The sequence below is a fragment of the Canis lupus genome, chromosome 8, assembly GCF_011100685.1.
Source record: "Canis lupus familiaris isolate Mischka breed German Shepherd chromosome 8, alternate assembly UU_Cfam_GSD_1.0, whole genome shotgun sequence".
NCBI classification, from domain to species: domain Eukaryota; kingdom Metazoa; phylum Chordata; class Mammalia; order Carnivora; family Canidae; genus Canis; species Canis lupus.
In genome coordinates, this window is record NC_049229.1 from 6,655,801 (window position 1) to 6,675,353 (window position 19,553).

Consider the following 19,553-nt stretch of genomic DNA (forward strand, 5'->3'; position numbering starts at 1 on the left):
TATGATGAGATGGTAGAGTGCCTAGAATCAGACCTGTACTTGTACAATCACCTGATTTATGACAAGATTAATTTTCAGGTTTATTGATTATGTAATAGTCTTTTTAGTCCTTTCAGTAAGTGATGCTGTGCCAGTTGGTACCTATATCGGAAAAAATACAGCTCAGTATATCTTTACCTCACACCAGATACAAAAATTAATTACTGATATACTGCTGATATAAATGCAATCAGCAAAACAATAAAGCATTTAGAGGAAAATATAGAACTCTTTTGTGGTCCCACTGTACACAAGGGTTTCTTCAGAAAGACACAAAAAGCATTAGCTATTAAAAAATTGATACATTATAAAATGTTATAATTAAGAACTGCTATTGACTAAAAACCCACGAGGAGAGTTAAAAAGCACCCAAATAATGGGAGGAATTATTAGTAATAGGGTATATGACATATCTATTCAGAGTAGTTTTTAAAAACTACAATAGGAAAAAAGACAAAAGCTGCACTTGAAGAAAGGGGGAAAAGGTTGAAGAAATATTATATAAAAGAGAATGTCCAAATGAAGATTAAATTTTCAACTGCAGTGTTTACCTGGGGAATGCAAATTAAAACTCCCACCTATCACAATGGGGAAAATTGTTAAAAACTATCAAGTACTGGAGAAGAACTGAAGCAACTGGAAGTCTCATACTCTGCTAATGAAAATGTAGTGTATTAATTTAAAAAACTGGCTATATCTACTAAAGTTTAATATGTCCGCATATTATGGTTCAGCTATTCCTCCTATGAATACACCCTGAAAAAAAATGCATATATACAATTCCCTTAAAATATGCTATGTAGTTTGTGCCAGCATTAATAATGATAAAAAATCTATAAAGTACACAAGTATTCATTTAACAGCAGGATTGATAAGTATATGGAACTATAATTACACAGTAGAACACTGTATAGCAATGATAATGAAAATACTGCAACTATACACAACACTTTGATCAATTTGGTCACCTTATAAGTGTTTCAGATAAACTTGGATGTCGCTTGCAGGTTAGTTAATAGATGCCTCTTATCAGGTTGAGTGATTCCAACTTATTACCAATTTTATTTTTTTATTAATTTTTAAAGATTTTATTTATTTTTTCATGAGAGATACACAGAGAGAGGCAGAGACATAAGCAGAGAGAAAAGCAGACTCCATGGAGGGAGCCCGATGTGGGACTCAGTCCCGGGGCCTCCATGATCATGGCCCTGGGCCAAAGGTAGGCATTCAACCTCTGAGCTACCCAGGTGTCCCATATTCCCAATTTTAAAAATTCAGGTTATATGCTATATTTTAAAATCAAGTTTATTGTACCATAAGTTACGTACAGAAAAGCAAATAAATCATAGGTATACAGCCTATAACTTTCACAGAGTTAAAACATCTGTGTAATTAGCCCCCAAATCAAGAAGTATAACACTCCAGTAGTCCCCCTCATGCCCTTTCTCTTTTGCTTCTCACTACTCGTATCTGCCTAGAATAACTGATATTCTCACTTCTTTTTTTTGGGGGGGGATATTCTCACTTCTAACATTGTATGCTAGTTTTGGCTGTTTCTGGAATGCTTATAAATGATATGATACCATATTTATTGATTTATGACTTCTTATACTCAATATTATGTCTATGAGATATATCCATGTTGTTTTATATACCAGTAGCTGTATCTGTACAGTAAATTAAAATACTATTCTATATAACACCTATCTTTTAATTCCTAGGTACTTTTAATTCAGTTGTGATGTACTTTTTTTGTACATTGAAATAAGTTTTCTGAATCTTAAGAATCATTTCATTTTTCTTAAGAAATATCTGTCTATACTCTTTCTCATTTTGCCCTCATGTGATTATTGTATTCATGTAATGACCATTGTATCAAGTGAATTCTTTCTTATTTGAGCCTCAGGGACAAACTTTTTAAGAGAGAGCTTATTTGTTAATATGTGGTTATAGAAAGCATATATAAATTGTCTTAGGCAATAACATTTTGGGGGTGTGTGTGTGTGTGTGTGTGCGTGTGCGCGTGTGTATCAGTGTAGACTAGTAGTTTCAGTGATTCTTAATTGGGAAGCCATTTTCCCCCAAGGGGACATTAAGGTGATGTCTGGAGACATAATTGTCATAACTCTGAGGGTGCTACAGGCATCTAGTTTATAGAGGCCAACTATGTTGCTAAATATTCTGCAATGCACAGGGCAGCTTCTGGCAGCAAATAATTAAATCAGTAGTACTAAGGATTAGAAACACTTGTAGACTGACTGGATTATTTTAATGGTTGTAAATCTTTTACTGAGCCATGTTTGCAAGAAACATATTTTTGGGGCACCTGGGTGGCTCAGTCAGCTAAGCATCTGCTTTCGGCTCAGGTCATGATCCTGTGGTCCTGGGACTGAGGCTGGCATCATGCTCCTGCTCAGTGGGAAATCTGCTTCTTCCTCTCCCTGAGACCCTCCCACTGTTTGTCCTCTCTTTCTCACTATCTCTCTTCTCAAATAAATAAAATCTTTTTTTTTTTTTAAAGAGAAACATATTTTTCTAGACGTGTAACCCTTTTATTAAATGTTCATAATCATTGGCTATTTTGTTCTTAGTTTCCTTAGCTATTTTTAATCTCTTTATAATTAAAGCTCTGTTTGCTATTTATTGTTAATATTAACAGTTTGTGGGTGTTTGCATTGGCTTATGCCTTGTGCCAAAGGTATGCTAATCAAACTGATGCTTTTATATTAATTTTGTAGCTTAAGATTTGTGGGACCATACAGTTTGATAGTTTGATTTACAATCTCAGATCCATGTTAGGCTCTGGCCTATTTTAAATTCTTAGAGAGGGCTCTTTATTCATCCAAAGTCCATAGTTTGGATAGTCCATCCAAAGTCGTATATGTTAGTATACATATATCTCCCATCTTTTACTGAAAGCACACTCTCAGCTTTATGAGGGAATATTGGTGATAATTCCTTCTCTTTTTCAAACATAGAGTGTTATCCCCACCTGAGCATTGAAATCCACAATCCTTTATTTGTTAAGGAAAGGAGTGAACTGCTTCCCACCACACTCCAGCCAAGTGATCATTCATGTATCTCCTGTTTTTAGTTCCTTTTTCAATTTCAGTTCCTCCAAATTTCTCATAAGGATCATTTAAATATTGGCCAGGTAGTTAAAAGTATGCTTTAAAATTTAATCCAACATTTCTAGCTACTTGGGATCAGGTGGGTTTGCAAATTACTTAGATCATCATATTGCTGGAAACAGAAGTCGTTCTGCTATTTAAAATAAATAGCATTTTTTGTAAGTTATTTGAAGTAAATTTCTCATCATTTTGACTGAATTTATTTTTGGCATGCCACTTGTGATTTCAAGAGAATACCTTGATTTCATAGGATAAAGCTATAATAATGAAATAGAATAACATCTCTGAAATGTTTCTTCGATAAAAACAGTTTTGTTGATGTCCTAGGACAAAAAAGTCAATGCCAGGCCTTTTTCATTCTCTTATGTCAAATCAAAAATATATGTCAGTTATCTGATGTTGAGGCATTTCTTTTCTTTCTTTCTTTCTTTCTTTCCTTCTTTCTGTCTTTCTTTGTCTTTAGGGAGGATTTAGGGAGGGCGGTGGGGCTGCTGTGAGTGGGGAGTTGTTTTGTTCTTTCCTTCTTTTTTGCTTCATTATTTGCTGGCTTTATTCTTGTGTTATTTATGTTGGCTTGCTGCTTCTTCTTCTCTTCTTTTTTCCTCCTTCCTTCCTTCCTTCCTTCCTTCCTTCCTTCCTTCCTTCCTTTCTTTCTTTCTTTTTTAGTTCTTCTGGAGAAGTTCTCATTATAATAGGCAGCTCCCTCCTCATGAATTCTTGTCAGTCTTGGAAAATACAAAAAGTGCTAGCTTTGTTACTATCTAATGAATTTATTTAAGTATTAAAAAAACAGAGTCTTTGTAAAAGTTAAGGTTTTTCAATTATCAGCAACAGTGAATTAACTGCTAACTTAAGTATAAATGTATGAATTTAATGAATAGGTACTAACTTAACTAGAATAAAGGAAAAACCTGAAGAAGTAGGTTTTGAAAAACCAAGAACTACAGCAGTTTTAGGCATGTAGGTTTTAAGAATTATTGTATAGTTTCTTCAGAACTCACAGAATGAAACAGCTCCAACTCTTTTCAATGTTGTCACTCAGGCTGATTGAAATTCTCTGGAGAAGAAATCAGATTGACCTAGCTTTGGTCATGCGTCCACATCTCTTACCCAGCATAAGAAAAGCATCTTTATGAAACGTCTCACAAGGACTCACAAAGGGAAAGCTTGGTTTTTGTATGTATTAGATACAGTAGCAGTGATACTACATAACAAACAACCACAGACTCTCCTTGTCATATAATGACAAAGAATTATTTTTGTTCATGTCTCAGTGTGTTGGCTGGTGTTTGGCTGATCTTGGCTGGGCTTATCTGGACTTGGCTCCAGGACAGATGTTGTTCTAGCTCTGCTCCACCCACTTCTTATTTTTTGGGACTTGTGCACGGCAAAGGGACATCTGTTTTCCATGGCAATGGCTGAAGAACATCAAAGACACTGATACAAGTGTCTTTGAAGCCTCTGTGTCTTATCTGCTATCATTCTTCTGACCAAAGGAAATAACAGCCTATGCTGCATCAGTGAGGTGGGAAACTATACTCTGCTCACTATTGGAAAAACTGCCACAGTTAAGAATATAAGTAGGAGGAAATATTGAGAATAAAAAAAAATACGGTCTTCTCCTGCTTCCTAAAGGATGATTTGAGTGATTTAGCAAAAGATTGACAAAAAGATACTAGACTGGAAAAATTTCATATGTACACCACAATGTCTAAGATATTACTCAAAAAGTGCACTGCATGAAGAAGTGAATGTAAGGAAACTTGGTATTAACTATATTTTAGGAAAGAAAAAGTTTATTTTTTTAAATTGTATATAGTTTAATTTTGTAACATGGTCAGGTTTCAGTTTAGTCTCTCTGTGGGAAATCTGATAATATAATTTTCAAAGGTCACAGGGCTGAAACTAGGGGGCATCAGGTTATTTCCCATGTGTGTGTTTTTTAAAAAAGATTTTATTAATTTATTTATTCATGAAAGACACACACACACAGAGAGGCAGAGACACAGGCAGAGGGAGAAGCAGGCTCCATGCAGAGAGCCTGATGTGGGACTCGATCCTGGGACTCCAGGATCACGCCCTGGGCCAAAGGCAGGTGCTAAACCGCTGAGCCACCCAGGGATCCCCCTTCCCCTGTGTTTTGCTGTACACCCTCCCTTTCTTTGAAACCATTTATCTCTAGTAGATTAATATGTACATGGTTTCAGTCATATTGGAGAAAAGAAATGTATTTTGGGGATTTCTGAGGTACAATACTGAAGTCTCTTCACATTAACTTTATTCACCAATTCACCAATTTATGCTTTAGTTTCCTAATTCATAATGGTATATGTAAAAAAACATAGGGCCATTATAAAGAAACTACAGGTAAAAAGATAACAGATTGCATTTAAGGTTGTATATGAGTACCTATCCCTTAAAAGAAGTGTTTTCACGGGTTCTGTCCTTAAGTAAGATTGAGGGAAAGAATATAAGAGTTTAGGTAGAGGAAGTAAGATGTAGGAAAACATCAAAATGTGTATCTCTGTAAGAAGAAAGCAAAACTCTTAAAAGCACCATTTTAAAAATTACTTAGATGGTGTCTTAATTGCCTGGACTCTGTACACTTGAGGTTTGTTACCCTTACTGGAATTTTTCTATATTGGACATAGTGTCCACCCAGCATCTGCTTGCATTCCCATGGTGATGTGGTTCTTCTTAAATATTTCTTAGGTTTCTTCTCTGTTTAGTTTTCTAATATCTGAATCTGGACCTAATATCCAGGATACTGTCTAGCACGGTATGTGTGCTCACTGTCTAGCACGGTATGTGTGCTCTTTAAATTTTAGAGAATGAAGGAAAGCAAAAAATAAAAAATAAAAAGAAAGATAGAAAGGAAAGAAAGAAAGAAAGAAAGAAAGAAAGAAAGAAGAAGAAGAAAGAAAGAAAGAAAGAAAGAAAGAAAGAAAGAAAGAAAGAAAGAAAGAAAGAAGAAAGAAAGAAAGAAAGTTAGTTTCAGTTGCCAGTGTATTCTGAAGGGAAAACATTCTATAAGTGCCCATCTGTGGAGAACCTGGGTTTTCCCAGGAGTACACAACACTATACTGTTAGATGATGAGGACTTGGCGGTAGATTTCCACTTTAGAGATTCGGAGTTCTTGTTTGTTGTGACTATCTCCTCTTGGGCTTGTGTGCCTCTTCGTTCTTCTAAGCATGATAGTGATATCAGCTGAATTTCATTCCAACTCTTCTCCTGAAATTGGAAAGCTTTGAATTTCCCCGTTGGCTGTGAGGATCAAGTTTAAATGCTCTTTCAGCCTCTTGCTGCATAGGGAGCCTACAGGATATATTCTGTCCTTGCCATGGAGAACAGGCCTATCAAGCACGCGGTAGAAAACCTAAGGGGGTTGCTTGTATACTGGACTTGGCCAGTGTAGTGAGCAGCTTGCCTCAGCCCTCGTTGCAAACATGTTAATTCAGGCTTAGTTATGCTAAAACCTCGAAGGCCTGCCCTTTAAAAATTAAATCTGTTCTTTCACACAATTATTGGCTGAATATAAATTATACTGAGGCCCTAACTAAAGCTTTGCCACAGCTGTGAGAATAGTTAAGCACAAATCAGCTAGCTTAGCCTGAAAAACCGCCCATGGCATGGGAGAAGTAGAACTTTGGTCACATGTGTTTTGCTTTGCAGTGTGTCAAATTGCTGTCATGGCAAAGGACTGTTTCCTGAATACTATTTCAGAGCTCTGGGCTACTGCCCTTACGGAATGATCCACCTGCAAATTGGCTTATCAGAGAGATTTGAGGGGTTCAAAACTGTATTTTCAAATGATCCAGGGTATTAGTAAATTTGAATACTTATTATTTGGGTCTTTTATGTTTGGATTAGCATTAACAACTGAATAATAAATTAAATTTAACCATATGGAATTGACATTGTTCAACCATTTTTGATCTACAAAAATGGCATTTTCAGCATACTTCAACCTAAATGCTTTGATTTCTAAAGCCACTTAAATAATTCTTATTTTAGTGTTCTAGATATTTTAATCACTAAATTATCACTCAGTTGATAAATATGAACAGTGGGGAAACTGGCTTATCTTGATTCTCCTTTTGAGGCCTTAGAGCTTTGGGGCACATTTTTGCTTTGATTGATATAGTCCTTTAGAAAAGAAAGGAGTCTTCATGCTGATGTGGGAAACAAAGGCAAAGGAAAAATTAAATTTCCTTGCTACCTACAGCCCCACTGACAAGTCCTTAAAACAGGCAGAGTGACATTCCTCCAGGAACTCAGCTGCCTTGATGTTAATACTTTGCTAAGGGCAAAGAGCAATCTTAGCCCGACCCCCAGGATCCTGTAAGTCGACTTTAACATATAAAAATTCCTTTAGAAGCTTCATTTATGTCTACTCATCCCCTCACCCCCCGCCAAGATACATGTTGGCCATCATCCCTTAAGCAAAGCACCCATTGAAATACATTGGAAGGGTCTCATGACTAAGGTTTTATTAGACAGTAATAAATGGCCTTTTCCTAACAATAACTAGCCCCCTGAAGGTCCTGGAAACCTTGCTTCCAAAATTGCTTGGAGTCTTACCCTATCCCTAACTTGAAAGTATGTAATGGGCCACTCCTCATGATCCCAGGGCAGCTCTTTCTGCCCACAGATCCTGTCCCTGTGCATTAATAAAACCGCCTTTTGGCACCAAAGACATCTCAATAATTCTTTCTTGGCTGTCGGGTCTGAACCCTAACATCTTTCTACATCAATGCTATCCTTTTTGTTTGTTTGTTTGTTAATATTTCCCAAGGCAGATGTCCTGAGGGTTAGGTACTCCCAGCTTTTCCTCCTTCTCTGGCTCTTCTCTCTCTCTTTCTTTCTTTCTTTCTTTCTTTCTTTCTTTCTTTCTTTCTTTCTTTCTTTCTTTCTTTCTTTTTCTTTCCTTTTCCTTTCTTTTTAAATATTTATTTTTTTGAGAGTGAGAGCACACATATGTGAAGGGGGGTCAGAGAGAGAGGGAAAGAAGCAGACTCCCCACTGAAACACAGAGCTAGATGCAGGCTGGATCCCATAATCCTGAGATCATGACGAGCCAAAATCAAGAACTGGTTGCCCAACAGACTGAGCCACCCAGGCACCGCTCTGGCTTTTCTCTTTCAAGAAAGGTCCTCATCTTGTTCTCTCTTCTTGGTTGATAGTCTTGCATTAGGTAAGAAGAAAAAATTCTTCAAAGTTTTACTTAGAGTTCTGAAGAGGAACCTAGGCTTCTCTTTCCATAACTCCTAGAAGCCAGAATAAGCTCAAGCAGCTGCTGCTTGCTTCTGAGCCAGGGTACTTCATTGGCAAGAGCTGCCACTGAGTCAGCCCTCCTCTTTACTGATGGTGTCATCCTGAACAGGTTAACCTACCCTATTTGAGGAATAGTCTCATCACCAGTAAAATGAGGTTAATACCACCTTCCTCACAGGACTAATGCAATGACTATGTAATTTATAAGCTATGAAGTATGCTCTGTCTGTAGTAGATACTCAATAAACATTACATCCTTTTTATTTCTTTAGGTTCTTCAAACCCAAGAGAAATTTCAAGCAGAAGACTATGAATGTTGCAGACCTTCTTTTCCCTTCTTTTGTCACAGCTGATAGGGGTAACTAGAGAAATTGCAAGGAGTTTTATATTCACTTTTTTCACTAAAAGGTTTATTCCCCTAGTCATTGGACTCTGATCTAGGAGGGTGGTGTTTGGTGCCTTTGTTGTGTTCCATGGACTTCCTTGAAAAATTTGGAGTAGTTTGTGGAATATGCGGGAAAAGGAACTTGACCAACATGATTTTCCAAAAAAAGTTCAAAATTCAAAAAAGAGTATTTGTGATTGTGCGTATTACTGGTATGAATGCACTTTGCAATATTAGTTATACTATAAATTGAAACTGGTAGTTATAAGTAATACTATTACCATTCTCCAAATGCTAATGAACTCAATTCAAGTGCAGATTTGTATGATATACTTGTAGGTATGTCTATGTTAAATTCATTCTGAAAGTCTTGAGGATTGTTAAGGAGAAAGACACATGAAAAACTCTTAAACTAGTGACTGATTATAGAATATATAAGAAATATGAATGGTTTTTATTACCTAATTTAGCATTTTTTCAAATATCTACTAAAAGCACAGCTCTGTGCTAGGAGCACATAGTCTCTCTTGCTGTTCCTTGTCCTGCTCTGTACTTACCTGTATTTCCTTACTCAACCTCTTTGAAAGAGCTCTGAGAAACCTGTAAGCTTTCTTGGAAGTCTCTGCTCAGAAACAGAGAGCTCTCTGTTATATCTTTAGGGAACAGAATGGCTGTGATAGTTGATGGCTGTACTGGGTGCAAATACAGCTATAGAGCTGAGTGAACTGCCAACTGGAAATAGCTCCTTCCTAATTCAAATGAATTTCTTTATTTGTTTAATATTGCCCTCAACTGTTACTATTGCTTTGGGAAAATTCGATTCTCGTTGGAAATACAAGGTTAGAAAGGAGCCTAGAAGCATACAATGTAAGGATGGAAATATCAAATAATCTATAATGTTTATTGTTCAAATCATACTTTTATTTATTTATTTATTTCTTCAGGCTGTTGTATTCTCAGTCCATGAGAAGAGCTAAAGAGAAGCAAATTTTCACTTCAATGCTTGAGAATACATTTTACACATTATATATAACATTGGTGGGATTTAAACTATTTTGAATTTCTGTATTTATTTACTTTTTTTCTCATAATGTTAGATTCTTATCAAAAGTTTTCTTGTTGGGATCCCTGGGTGGCGCAGCGGTTTAGCGCCTGCCTTTGGCCCAAGGCGTGATCCTGGAGACCCGGGATCGAATCCCACGTCGGGCTCCGGGTGCATGGAGCCTGCTTCTCCCTCTGCCTATGTCCCTGCCTCTCTCTCTCTCTCTCTCTCTCTCTCTGTGTGACTATCATAAATAAATAAAAATTTTAAAAAAAAGTTTTCTTGTTAAGTGAACTTTGGTATAGAATTAATGTTTTCTATCCAGACTTCCCTAGAAAATATAGCAGTTGTGTCACTATGGATTAATGTTATATAACCATGATATACCTACTCATTTGTTGATGACCAATTTTAAAAAGATTCTATAATGTAGAATCCATTATGGAGAATGGGTATAAGAATATGTTTCTTACCTTTTTCACAAATGAATTGAGAACATCCATTTTGGTTGAATGCAATTAATTATTTTTACTAACTTAGTTAAAATATATGGCATAAAAATATAAGACTTAAATAAAAGCAGGTGTATATTTCCAAGCAAAATCCTTTTTACTTTAAAAGAGTTATACTCTGACCAAAGATAACTCAGATAATTGGACTATTGTCTAAATAGCCAATCTATTTTTTTAGATTGATCTTTTTGCTTACAAAATGCAAGTATTCCTTTGGAGAAATTTTCACTAGTTGTTCTGTAGACACACTTATTATGATTACTGATCTTATTTTGTTAATGGTGCATAAAAAATACACAGAGGCTTTTAGGTTAGCTAAATGTTGCACCGTAAATTTTTGAAAGACAGGTACTAGAATCTGCAAGCATATTTTATATAAGCATTAATTTATTCTACTGCATGGTTTTCAGATTATTTATAGTTTTTACCTATTGAACAAAACAAAGAACATTGACCATTGTAAACTGTTTTTTACCAAAACTGCATCCCTATGTCTTCAGGGTCTCTGTAGCTTTCACATATGTACAAGTGGTAAACTCAGTAATGGAGGTATGAAGAGTGAAGGTGATGAAGAGGGAGAAAGTCAAGAATGATTTGTAGAATGATTTTGTGATGGCAGAAGGGACAAGCGGAGGCTATTTTACTGTCAGAGTTGTCAATGGATGCGAACAAAAGTAAATTTGTTACTGACAGAATTATATTTGATACTGACAGAATTATATAAAGCTTGAATTATATAAAGATTGAATAATATAAAGCAAAGGGGTTCAGAAAAAATAAAAGAAAATAATAAAAAGCAATGGACAGATAATATGTGGTTTCCTGGCCTCTTTCCTACTTTGTTATGGTTGCTTACAATGATTTCATTAAATTCCATTGAGGAATGAAGATAGAAAAAATTAGGTCATTTAATAATCTAATAATACTCCATTTATTTTGGTCTATAGTATTCTAGATCTAGGTCTTGGAACAATTCCCAGTGGATATTCTACATACACTCTTAAACTCTTCATCATTCAATAGGAATAGCTTTGTGCCAATAAGCCCTCGGACAAAGATTTATGCCAAAAATCTGTGTTGGATTGGTGATACAGATCTCTAGTCATCACTAATTTCATTTAGAATAAGAATTCCCCCAAAGAGGTGAGTTTTAGCATCTGGGTAGCAGAATCCAACTTAAACCAAGGATACTTAAAAAGGTTGTATTAAGCATGAAATTTATAAATAAAACAAAAAGAATGAGGTGGAAATCTTGAGCGCCTCATATGAAATCATCTATATCAATTATTATAGTGTTATGTTCTGAGCTATCATCACTGAGATATTGCTGACATCCCTGGAAAAAGTATGGATGGGACAGTAGTGTTTTGGGATTCAGTTCCCTCTTCTGTTACCCTCCGATATGAATTGTCTCTCCCCCATTGTTCCTTGGAGAAGCCACACACCTTTAAGTTCCATCTCGTATGAGCTTTCTGCCTCGCCAACACAGATTTTATCAATGCGACTAATATAGTTCTAGGTTTACCTAATGCTATTTACTATTCCACAAATGTACACAATGCAAGAAAATCTTGAAGTCTGGAGGATTGTCTCTCTTTATCGGCAGATAGACTAATGCTTACTAAAAGAACCCCCTGAAAGAAATAACTCAGTGCTGGAGCTACCACTGGAAGGAGGAGAGTTCTGAGAGATTTTCTAGGTATTCAGTAGCTCTAAAGGTTCCTCCTATTTATTTACATAAACATTATGTCTATTCACATAAGCATGTGAATTCACTTAAACATTATAGTTCTTGTTTCTCAGCTTAAGCTGTCATTCAAGCGTAGGGTTAAAAACTATTTCACTCGCAGTATAATAGTGTCTTATTCAGCTTTTACATTGAAGTATTTTATTTAAGTTTAATTTCAAAAATATTTTTTAACTCCTTACCTGTGTGCTGTTTGATGGCCAAAAGTAAGTTAAAGGGGCTTAACATTAACATTAAGTATAGTACTCGAGTTAAGAAAAAAATGACCACTATAGAGAGACATTGCAAAAAGTGAATAGTAGGAGCAGGTCAGAATTGGTTGTAGTCTCATTACAGAAGTATGTGTTTGAACTTCACAAGATTTCTATGTATCAACCCAATGCCAGTTTCACAATGAAGTGACAATGAATACTTTGTAAAGCATGAGACATAAGCCATTAAGATAGATTTTGACCATAACACTGTAAGTAAAATAAATACATAAAGTTAGGATTTCCAAATTTAGACTTTTATTTCCTAATATTTAGGCAGTAATACCAGAGACAGATAGTAGACATATCTTGACAGGAAAATGTCTGTTTCTATACTAGGACTCTCATAGATCTTCATAATTCTGGGAAAAAATATGTGATTTCCTCTAACCAGGAGGTTGGACAAACCAGTAGTTTCAAACAAATAACAATGCAGATGGAATTCCAATATCACCAGCTGATTTAAATGAAACCCAGAGATGCTGTAGGATTCATTTCTTGTTCACTCTTGCCCTTGGTCCAGCTACCAACTCCCACCTACTCCTGAGAAAATACAATTTATAACATCTGTAATAAGGAGAGTAATGCTAATGTTGTGTTCACAATGAGTTTTTACTAAAGAGTTGTTGATTAAAAAAATGAGGACTGTTAATGCAATGCAAATTACATGGAAGGCTTGAGTTAGTGGCATTTATTCACTTAGGCAATGGTTAACTAATCTTTGCTTTTACAAATTAAATCTCCATTCAGAAAGAATTGTTACAAGTTTGGCTGCCAAAGACTTTTTATTATATTTATTCTGATTAATTGAAGGGACACTTATGATCTAGGAACACATTTTGAAATCACTTTTATATATTAATTTTATAAATATACACTGTATCTTCCATTCTGTGAATGGCTCAGATACTTCTTATCTCCTGAAAGTTCAGATTCACTATTCTAGATTGTATTTTTTCATTATTTATTTTATAGCAGCTATCAAATTAACTCAATTATTTTCTTTTACTGGATATTTGAAAAAAAAACTTAGTTATCCTTTCAAGTGAAGTAAACATATGCAACAGTAGCAATGTCAGTATCATTTACTGTTTGGAAGTTTCTTTTCTGGATTGAATGTTACTTAATAGTGTTCTAAAGTCATCATTTCTGCTACATGTCATCATCATAATCATTCATATTTAAATACTATTATCTATTTCTATATCTATATCTATCTATCTGAAACCAGAGTTTATATAATCTTAAATGAGAGAGACAAGTGATGGAAAAGATCATCCCAAGGAAAGATAGGTTAATAGTACATTGATTGGAACTGTGGTCAGCCTTAATAATAAAATTCCTTCTAAGGCTTTGAGGTCTGTGGCCATGGGAACACCCATTTTAACTTTCTGCATCTCAGTTTCCCACTGGAATGAGAACCCCTCTGAAAAATCATAACAATTTTTTTCCCACAAAATACTTACTCAAGAAATAGAATAACATTTAGAAATTTTTTAAAAAGTTGTGTTCTTAATTATGCTAAGTGACATAAGTCAGAGAAAGATGAATATCATATGATTTCACTTATATGTGGTATCTACAAACCAAAACAAATGAACAAATAAATAAAACAGAAACAAAACAGAACAAACAAAACAGAAACACTCATAAATACAAGAAACAAACTGTTGGTTGCCAGAGAGGCGAGTGGGTTTCAGGGCAGGCAAAATAGGTGAATGGGACTAAAAGGAAAAGATAATCACATTGGTCTCACATTTCTCATATAAAAGATTTGGATTAGTATCCAGAGATTTTCCTCAAATCTAAAAATTATCTCTGTGTGAAGACAACAGAAAAATATTCTCAGATTTCTTACATCCTCATCCTAAATAATACATTCACATTAAAGGAATAAAAATCGTGACTTGATGAAGGAATAAGTTGCTCCTACAAGGGATTAAAGCCAATTAAATAAAGATCTGTCTTATAAATTTATGTAGTTTTCAAGAAAATTTCCAAGCTTGAGAAAAGATGATTCCATAAAAGTAATTACAAAGTACTAACATTTCACATTTTTTTTTTAAACATGGGAAAAGAGTGATAGTCAATGGGAGAGGTTTATGAGGATTGGCATAGTAAATATTGGGTGCTATGCTTGGCAGGTTAATAAATTATTTTTTAATATCACTGATAACTAGACAAAATAATGTGAACTAAATATAAGCATAATAGATTACAATAAAAATATATCTTTCAAATCACTAGGGGTAAAAAGTAATGAGAACACACATTGGAAAGTTTTTAAAAAAGAATGTAATGGATAATCCCAGTTTTACAGATACATTTTATACATATGTAAATATAAATTATTCATATACATTTATTAACTTATTTGATTTAAAGATAATTACTTTTAGGTGTTGGTTGGCAGATTCTTATAGATTTTTCATTTGTTTTTATTTTACACATTTTTTACAACAATTATCAATTGTATAATTATACAAAATAATAAATTTTTACTAGTCATGAAATGTAAACTAATTTTATAAACATACAATGACATGAATTAATACTTCTAGAGAATTTTAGCTACTAGAGTGTTCTCAGTGACAAACTTGAGAGAAATTAAACTTGATTATTTGTGAATTACTTAATTTAAGTCAATTACCTTTATAATATATATAATGAAAACAACATTTATTAAAGAAACGGAGGTTTAGTTGTGTATTTATGATGTATTCAACTTAGTACACAATGGAAATTGAATATAGTCAATAGAACATGGGAATTGAGGGAAAATAGTCAAGGTTAGCCTTAAAATTGTACTGTAATGTAAATGCATGCATTCAACATTATCATTTTTTTAAAGATTTTATTTATTCATGAGAGACACGGGGAGGGAGAGAGGGAGAGGGAGAGAGAGAGACAGAGCCAGAAGCAGGCTCCATGCAGGGAGCCCAATGCGGGACTCAATCCCAGGTCTCTAGGATCATGCCCTGGGCTGAAGGCAGCGCTAAACCGCAGAGCCACCTGAGCTGCCCGCATTCAACATTATCATAAAGAGGCAAAGATCTCAAGATCTCAAAGAAGTCATATTGAAAAAAATGTTCAAAGCAAGGGCAAAATTGGGTTTCATTCTGTTTTGAGTCGTCCTTAAGAAAAGTACACAAATGCAGGAATTAACATTTTGAGAATGAACATATCTGATATTGATTTTAATAATTTTTAAAAATCAACTGTAACATACAGCATTATATTAGTTTCAGGTGTACAATATAATGATCCCACAGTTCTATACATTTCTCAGTGCTTATCAAGGCAAGTGTACTCTTCACCTCCTTCACTCCCCTCCCCTCTGGCAACCACTGATTTGTTCTCTATATTTAAGAGTCTGGTTTTTTGTTTGTTTTTTGTTTTTTGTTTTTTGTCTGTCTCTTCTTTTATTTGTTTATTTGTTTTGTTTCCTTAATTCCACGTAAAAGTGAAATTGTAAGATATTTGTCTTTCTCTGACTTACTTCATTTAGCATCATACCCTCTAGGTCCATCTGTGTTGTTACAAATGGCAAGATTTTATTCTTACAATAATTCTTATCCGCAGATTTATAATTGAATGAGAAAGGATGTTAAGAACTTGCCTACTGTTAGAATTTCAACAAGAAAATTAGTAAGAGATGACACATGTTTGCACTTTGGGCAAGAAAGAGCTTACCTCCAATTATGGGCTGATTTAAGGGACATTTAAAGTTGATTTGCCTGGGCAGCCCTGGTGGCACAGCGATTTAGCACTGCCTGCAACCCAGCGTGTGATCCTGGAGACCAGGGATTGAGTCCCATGTCAGGCTCCCTAGTGGAGCCTGCTTCTCCCTCTACCTGTGTCTCTGCCCCCCTTGCTCTCTCTGTGTCGCTCATGAATAAATAAAGAAAATATCTAAAAAATAAAGTTGATTTGTCACCGGGTTGATAATTCTTTTTTTTTTTTTTTTTTTTTTGATGATTCTTTACTAAACAGTTGGAAGCTCATCTTAGGAGAAAAGTTAATCTGTTTACAATTGAAATTGGATTGAGAAATCAAAATATCTCTAGATTTCGAAGTTATGTTGCAATAGAAACAAGGATTACATCCTAACTCATACAAGTACTCTTTTATAAAAATCTTGTATGTAAACATTTTTTATTCCAAATTTTCCTCAGAAGAGTTAAGTAGAAGAATCTTATGATCTAAATGTGCTAGAGCCTATTTTGGTCCTTGGAAATTGCATTTGTCACCCACTTTTCCCTTTCCAATACCCACCCACCACAGGCTGACTCAATAGGTGGAGCAGGTGTCATGAATTCCAGTGAGCTCATGAAGTGTTGAACGTTGTTCCCATTGCAGTCGTTACTGCACTCTTACTCTTCAATCCTTGTGGGAACTCACCATTCTGTGTTGACTTAAAAATTTAGTTGATTTGTACAAGAATTTAGACAATACTCATTGTGAGTTGCATTATTTTGTTCTGGTCTGATTATATTAAAGTGAATGAATCAAAGTTTAAGAGAAATGGTAATGCTTTTTTGAGCAGATATTTCAGGTACTGAAAGTCTCTTGAAATTGACTTCTATGTTATATTGGCTAAGCATACAACTTTCACTTAGGAAGCTTAAAAGCTTCTAAAATTTGAAGCCATTTTCTTCATCATAATACCATATATGAAGTTAGTCTCTCGTATGTAAAGTTTTAGGAGAAGAACTGAGGAAAGTCTTTCAGTATCTTCTTACACTCAGTTATAACAAAGTGTAGTGAATTCAGGGTTTGAGGAACACCTGGGTGGCTCAGTGGTTGAGCATCTGCCTTTGGCTCAGGTCGTGATCCAGGCGTCCTGGGATTGAGTCTCAATCGGCCTCTCCACGAGGAGCCTGCTTCTCCCTCTGCCTGTGTCTCTGCCTCTCTCTCTGTGTCTCTCGTAAATAAACAAATAAAAATCTTAAAAAAAAAAAAAGAATTCAGGGTTTGAAATCCATTGGTTCTTATTCCATAAATTAATCTCCTCTTTGTTTAGTTAGACTCATAGGCTAGCAAATTATTTTCTCTTATGTAGGTTAAGCATTGTTATGAAATTTTATTGTATAATTAAAAGAATAAAGCTAAATCACAACTATCTGTATGTGTAGGTAATTCATTTTTCCTGCTCATCCCTAAACTTAATTTGAGCTCACTTAAGTTACTGAACTTACATGAATTGTAAAGAAAGTCTGGTGTAGTGGAGGAAACATGGACACTGGGGAAAGACTTCCTCAGTTTTAAGCCTGGCCCTCCACCTCTTTCATATATTAGTAGTATATAACACTGGAAAAATTAATAAAAACTAAAAGGTTCATATTCTTCATCTATAAATGGGGAAAAAAGATTAATACTGCATAGGAACATTTTGAGGGTTTAATGAGGCAATATACTTTAAATACCTGATATTATTTAGTTCATGATTGGTATAACAAAGTCTTTTCTGCTTCTGATCATCTTTTGTTGAAAGTTCTAACCAGCTGTGAAATAAGTGTTCCAAAGCAGGCACAAAGAGAAGAAACCTAGATAATTCACAGACAAAAAAAAAAAAAAAAAATCTATCTCTGGATGGTCATCTGTAGTTATTGTGGTTGAGATAGATATTGTCTTTCTCACTCTTTTGCAAATGACTTTGAGAGAATTAATCTCTTACAAATGAGCATTCTGGGATCCCTGGGTGGCTCAGCGGTTAAGTGCCTGCCTTTGGCCCAGGGCGTGGTTCTGGAGTCCCAGGATCGAGTCCCACGTTGGGCTCCCTGCATGGGGCCTGCTTCACTCTCTGCCTGTGTCTCTGCCTCTCTCTCTTTCTCTGTGTCTCTCATGAGTAAATAAATAAAATAAAATCTTTAAAAAAAAAAACAAATGAGCATTCTGTGACATTTAGGATTTATCTATGTATCCAAACTCATCAAATTGTGTGCATTAAATATGTGCAGATTTTATATATAAATTATACCTCAATAAAACAAACAAAAAACCCCATAAATAATTATTCAAGATATTCCTTGGAAAATATGGTGAAATAATAATGTGTTATCCAGATTATCATTTTTAGTGTTAACTCATTTTCTTATACCTAATTGTACTAGATTTCACAATTCTGTTAATAGTTATCAAAGTAAAGCAATGTGTAATGTAACAATACAGGCAAATACTCCTGAGAATTATGTTCAGTGAGATATTTTTAAATTATAATTACATCAACTGTTGCAGAGACTGCTATGTATCTGTATCAGTTAGCTGCTACTTTAATAATGATATATAACAAACAGCACCACAGCCCCACCTGTCCCAACTCAGTAGCATATAACAACAAGCTTACCCTTACACTCACAGGTTTGCAAGTTGATCTTGGTTGGGCTAAAATGAGTTGCTCTGATTCAGGCTATGGGTTGGCTGGGCTTGCTTCCAGACTCATAACTGCTCAGGTTTTGGTCTATTTCACATCTCTCTTATCCTCTTCAGGGCATGCTCTTTTCAAGGTTAAGGAAGGAGTACAAAGGCAAGCCAAAAATCTCTAACTACATTAAAATTTTTGCATTCGTCACATCTGTTAATTTTTCCTTTGACCAAAGCGAGTCATATGACTGAAGCCAATATCTTTTTTAAGATTTTACTTATTTTTTTGAGATAGCACATGAGGTAGAAAGCATGAGTCGGGTGGGGCGGCATGGCAGAGGGAGAGGGAGAAGCAAACTCCCCCACTGAGCAGGGAGCCCGACGTGGAGATTGATCCCAGGACCCCTGGATCATGACCTGAGCCAAAGGCAGATGCTTAACCAACTGAGCCACTCAGGCGCCCCCAGCCAAAGCCACTATTAATAAGATGGGGAAATATATAGTGCTCACTCTCTATGTGACTCCACCACAAAGTCATATGATGAAAGGTATAGATACATGGAGAGAGTGAAAATGTGAGAAGAATGATCCAATCTACTACGATGTTCACCATTTTTTTTCCCTAAACACTTAAATCATATTTCACTTGTAGGTTATTGGTCTCAAGTGTCTGAATAATGCCAATGCAATGTGGTTAGAAGTGATGAATACCAGTTCCATGCTTGGCTCATATAAAATATTCTCATGCTATTCTCATGTATTCTTTTTACTTGTCTGCTGGCTAAATGTGGAGGGCACCAAGGCCCGA

General features: G+C 35.2%; 1 long non-coding RNA gene across 1 annotated transcript in view; it reads left to right on the forward strand.

The window, feature by feature from the left end:
• Nucleotides 1-10,005, forward strand: part of LOC106559148 — a 41,437-nt gene extending 31,432 nt beyond the window's left edge. The window contains exon 3 of the long non-coding RNA XR_005363082.1: nucleotides 8,718-10,005. This is a non-coding gene — a long non-coding RNA (uncharacterized LOC106559148). The remainder of the gene's footprint in view (nucleotides 1-8,717) is intronic.
• The last annotated feature ends 9,548 nt before the right edge of the window (nucleotides 10,006-19,553 follow it).